We start from the raw sequence: 6,000 nt of genomic DNA, 5'->3' as shown, positions 1-6,000 counted from the left end.
CTCATATTAATCACTTTCTCAAAATACATGTTTGTTGCTCAAAAAGTTGATTAAAAGAGTGAAAATAATAAAATCAGTGATTCTGCGACCCACAGAAGGCGTCCAGAGAAGAACGATAGAAAATAATTGCGCCTGTTGCTGTTGTTTTAAGACTGACAGACGTTTGTCCTTGTCACTGTTGAAGAACTACTATCTGTGGAAGTCTGTTCTTCGTGTTCTTCAGGATCTTCGTGTAGCAGCAGCATCAGCAGAGACGGGCCTCCTGTAATCTCTGATTCTCGCCTCCTGATCTCTCCTCTCGACCCCAAACTCTCCGTACTTCTTCTAGAGGACCTAAGCATCCTATTTATACACAAAAGATTCATTGAATCTTTCCCAAATCGCATCAAAATTCCCCTTTTCCTTTCTTGGCAGTCACGACAATAATCGCTTCCCAAATTTGTTTTACGTGTTTCTGAGCTTTCCCACTTATCTCAAACTCTTCCTTAGATATATATGTATCTTTGGAAAGAGTTTACTTGCCTTTAATCTCCTTGAATAACAGATTTTGAACCCATGAAGCCGTGTTTCCTTATTTGACTTTGATTCCAATTCCCGGCTATTCTATCTCAAGTTGATCGGTCCAATTGCTTCTAATGAACTTGTTAAGTCATATCAAGTCCAGCCCAATCAATTTCCGGTGTTGAATCTCTTTAAAACTGCCCAAAGTTTCACGTCCAAAATCTGCAGACGTGAGGTATCTTTTCCCGCCAATTCTTTTTGATTCAAATCGTGAAGAAGGTGGGTGTCCCCCTATCCTGTGCCGTTCTCCCTTTAGCAGATGCCTGGAAATGGGTCACCCCTTAGTAATTAGGTTACCCCTTATCCAAAGTGAGAGTATGTATAGTAATTTTCTCCCACGAGCGCAAAAACCACTTTTTTAGCCAATTTCGCCGCAAAATCTTATTTCTCCAAAAATACCTACATGGACATAAAAAGCCATAATAGATATAAAATCGAGCACTAATAATATATACAATTGAGATTATATAAGACACAAAAATGTGCCTATCAGCAGGGTTCTGACGAGTAGAGATGAATATCTCCCTTAAGAAATCCATATTGGGGACATAACATGGATCCTCCACCTCGAAAGCCTTGTTTTGGATATTCTCATTGGGAAGTTCAGATGACGAGGTATTTGGAGCAAAATGAGAAGGATAAACCACGTGAGAAGAGGGAAGTTGCTGGTGATGAGGAAAAGCAGGCTGGGCAGGACGATTAACTTGAGTCAAACTATCCAAGTCAAGAACTCGGCGACGACGATGTTGAGTCTCTAAGGCAGAAGGAGATAAGGAGAAATCGTCCTAAAATTCACGAAGTCAGGAAATAACACGAGAAGAAGGAAGCAAAACCAATAAAGGGAGAGATACCTGAGCGGTAGCAGCAGGAACCACCAGACATTTGCGTTTCCTCAGATTTGTAGCAGGGCCCGCCATGGCTTGAGGACCACCGTCCTGCAAGATGGAAGGTTATAAATCAATAAGATAACGATTAACAGAAAGGTTGCGAAACGCAAACCCGCACTTGATTAGGATTTTGTGAGCGATCCTTCACCAAACCAGGAGGGGGAAGCGGATACTGAAACAAAACAAGGACATTAGAAAATGACATGAATAAAAGCCGAAGAAGTCAAGTTAAAATTAAACTAACCTCGATGGGAATCTCTGACCAGCGAAGTATGCCCGGTTCATATGCCGCGAAATGGGCGTGCTCCGGAAGAGGACTGGTCCGAGCGTTACCATTCTCATCAAAACCCCAAACCAAAGGGCCTTCAGCTACCAAAGGAAACATCATCAGATCCTCGTCATTAGAAAAACGAAAATATATATTTCGCTTAGTACCGGTAGGATCAACATCCAGAAGAAAGGCCTTGGACGGGTCATCCAAAGTATTGCGAGAAAGCTTGACACCCTATTTTTGATAGACTCTCGTGGTCATAGATTTACCAACGTATTTCGACGAAAAAGAGTCAATATTATAATCCCCAGGGTCAAAATCTTGCACTAAGAGTGGAATCTGGGAAGGATCGCCATTATACCTTCTGATAAACTCATTGGAAATACGAATAGCGTTCCCACACAATTGAAAACACCTCGTTGAAGCTTAACTAGGATCTCGTAAAAGAGGGGGTTCTTTGGATCATACAAGGGAAAAGAAAGGCCCGCTTTCAGTTGACCGAAGGTAATCAGCATCTTCGTAGGAGTACAAATCCTGTCTGAATCCATCGGTAGTTGAGCTCCATGAATTTGGTAGATGTAACCGGAGGAGAAGCAGTAGAATCAATCACTGGGGACAGAGAGAAACCCATATTCTGGAAGTCGAGTTTGAATTCCTCATAAGTCCTAGATACGGTAGGGTTAGGGATTTTCTTGGGAGACATTGAAGCAGAATGAAACAATTCCTAAATTTGCAGAAGACGGTAAAAGGGAGAGAAGAAGAAAGGTTAAAAACAAAATTCTAAAAGGACGAGGGTATTTATAACTGGTCAAACCAGGCTACCCACGATCGAAGAATACGAACCATTAATCAGCGGTTGCATGGGGAAAGAGATCACGTGGAGAGAAGGAGAGGGGAGATATGACGGTTATACAACTTTATACGTTTCTTATTCCACCCTCACTTCGTTCGAGTAGAATAAGAAAAGGAAAAATGTAGATACCAAAGATACGATTCTCCACGTGGACGTAGAAGAAGACACGAATCATTCAATGGGTTCCTGCCGAAATATCTTATACTATCCCCGAAAATCCTCGTCATTGACTTGTCAAATCAAGTCAGGATCGTCATTATTGAATGATAAACGAAATGAAAAACCAGGCGCGAGTTATCATATTGAGGCGAGGTAACTCGCTTGAAGAGTCTAAGTTGCGAAGGATCAATTGGATTACCCGGCAAGATACCAATCATGAAGTAAAGGTTGGCGAAATAAGGTTACTTGGCTGAAAAGATAATTGGCGAAGTCAGTAAATTATGGAGCAAGAAAAGAGACAGCTGTCCTAACAAACATCAAAAGTTGTCAGCGAAAGAAAGGGGAAAACTTTATGGAAAATGATCTGGGCGAAGTATAAAGCATCTCCACGAGATGCTCACTAAGTAAAATGAGATGTACACCATTATGGTCGATTGGTCTATAAATAGGGGTCCTTGGGTAATGTAAAGGGGGTCGAATTCGGAAGAGAGAGAGAGCTTTGCTTAGAGTGAGAGATTAGGGTTCTCTTATGCTCGAGAACTTGTATTTTTCACTACTTGGAGTGGTTAATTGATAAAGAATTTCTCATCCAAAACCTTTATCATGTCTAAGACCTGTTTTCCTTCTTACTTGGGTGTGCTACTGGATTTCCGGTAGTTACATGAGTCTTCAAAATCTCCCGGTCATTTCTTAATCTCGCTACTCGTATCATTAAGTGGAAAGTAGCAACAACTGCTTGGGAATTTTGTTTAGATAAGAAATGAGATGTTGTTGTTGCATTCATAACCATTTCCAGTCCTTTTACTCTTTCAAGAATTCAAACTAACCCATCGATATGAACTGATGCCGTTTATACAGAGAACTCAGACTCCATCTCTCGATATGAAGTAAAAGCGTCTGCCACAATGCATATGTGGTTAAGAGTATCGCCACCATTGGATCTAACTTGTTTACTTCCATTTACTCCCCGGTTCAGTTCGATATTCAGAATCCCCTTTAGCTTGGTTAAGATATATTGTTTCTCTAGAATCCCTTTGCTTTGACACGAACAAGGAATGCAGTGTTGTGGCCATAATTTGGTGACACGTCCCACTTTACCTTTGACCCTCAGTGGGCTTCACTTGCCAGAACTAACAAAGTCACTCTTTGTTTCACGGTGTTATTCCCTGGCCATGTCTTCATTAAATGCTGCTAACATGGAAAATGAAGGGGCAGCAAACTCAGCTATTCCTCTTCTGATGCCGTGAACTGCAATGTGTGTTCTTTTGTCGCAGACGCCATTTTTAGTTGTTTGTTTTTCCGATGATCGAATTCGCTCATACTTTCTACAAAAGCACTAAAATAATGTCGTTAGCTAAAATATCGAGTCTTAGCTAATATAAACATGGGTACAAAATATAGCATTTTACGTTCTTATCAGCCGGTTTATATGTGTGGTTATAAAGTTGGTTTTATTAGACACGTTAGTATGCATGTCCACAGTGGGCGTTTTATAGACACACCGGTTTTATTGCGTGGCTAAAAATTTCGTTTTATTGGACATGCTAGTATGCGTGTCCATAGTGTGCGTTTTACAGACACGATGTTTATATGCATGGTTTAAAAGTTGCTTTTATTAGACAGCTAGTATCCGTGTCCATAGTGGGCGTTTTATAGACACGCTAGTTCTATTACAGGGTACATGAAATGGGTTGTAAATGCGACATCTAAGGGCCCAGCTCTGTTGAGGGCATTTTTCCTCCCCAACCCAACAGTCATTAACTGACTTTCAAAAGCTAAATAAAAAAGCTTCTTCTCATAACCGAAAGCATGGTCTCGAAGGAGGTAGGTAACAAGACGAATCAATCCACCAAGATGCCCATCTTTAGTTGTTTAAGATTAGTGTTTTGAAAGACTAAACTGTTTCTGCTACTCCATATGGACCAAAGGATAGTTGCAATCTATACGTAAGCATGATGTTGAAGTTGGTAAACCATTATAAGGGGTTTGTCTTTTCTGGATTTGATACGAGTATGTTGACACAACCCGCCAAAGGTAATTAAACATTAATATAAGGTAAAAAGGGTTGATGGTAGATATATTTAGGGTTTTGAGTAGGGTAAACTCTTCCTCTTCCTCCTCATGCTCTGCAACTCATTCATCCCTTTTACCCCAAATCTATATTTCCATTTCCTCCTCCTTTACTACTCTTTCACCCCTTTAATCCCAAACACTAGTACTAATGCTTGGACTTGGTTTTGTTGTAGCCTTCTTGTTTGCTGCTGATCCATTAAAATATTTTGGTGCTTGTGCAAGAGTTTTAATGGATTCAACAGCAAACAAGAAGACAATAACAAAAACTAGTCCAAGATTTTCTGCCAAGTTAACCAGCTGAATGGCTATAAAAATAACTCATCTGATAGACGTGCCTTCTATGAATGCATAAAACCAAACGGTTTAAGGTGACCTAAAAATGCACCTCTTAATGGTATAGTTCGAATTAGAGTAAAATATAATGAATTAAGTGACTAGATTTAGGCTTTGGAAATAGGGTTTAGCAGAGTAATGACGGCTTTGAAGAGGGTGCGCATGGCATTGAAAAGGCGTTAATAGCCAAGCGACAGACACTTGACCAAGCACCATAAAAGACCACTTATGGCTAATCTACTACCATTATTTAAACAAGGAAGGGGGATAAACATATTATTATACCAAAAGAAGAAATCATAGAAATAGAGATTAAGAAAAAAGATAATGGCATAGAATGCTAGTAGTTCAGCAAATGGAAATCACACCGAACCACCACCCGATTCAGATGCAACGGTACGTGCAAAGTTGAAAATTGGGACTTTGTCAAGATCTGAGATTGAAAGGTTGATTCCTTTTCTGAATCAGGAGAAGATAAGGAAGAAAGAGCAAGACGAGCGAGAAGAATTTGAAAGATTAAGGGTTGAAAATGATGAGGAATTTCAGTTGTGGATGAGAAAGTTAGATGCCATAGATGAACGTCGACACGGGGAGAAGCTTTAACAACAAGGAGAGTGGAAGTGTTCATGGGGGAAAACTCGCAATGCGACAGAAGGTGATAGTGAAGATGAAGAAAATAACTGTGAAGAAGAAGAAGATTAGGAGAGCAGTGATGATTCAATGAATAGAGATGAGAGGGAAAAAGAAGCAGACAAGAAGAAGAGGAATAGGCAAGAGTTTGAAGATGTGATGTACAAGTGCTATCTCGCCGAAAAAAAGAACAACCCTCATAAGTTTTCTCGAACCATGTCAGAACACCTGAA

The sequence above is a fragment of the Papaver somniferum genome, unplaced genomic scaffold (assembly GCF_003573695.1).
Source record: "Papaver somniferum cultivar HN1 unplaced genomic scaffold, ASM357369v1 unplaced-scaffold_137, whole genome shotgun sequence".
Lineage (NCBI taxonomy): Eukaryota > Viridiplantae > Streptophyta > Magnoliopsida > Ranunculales > Papaveraceae > Papaver > Papaver somniferum.
The sequence above is the reverse complement of the archived record's forward strand: the minus strand, read 5'-3'. Positions refer to the sequence as shown.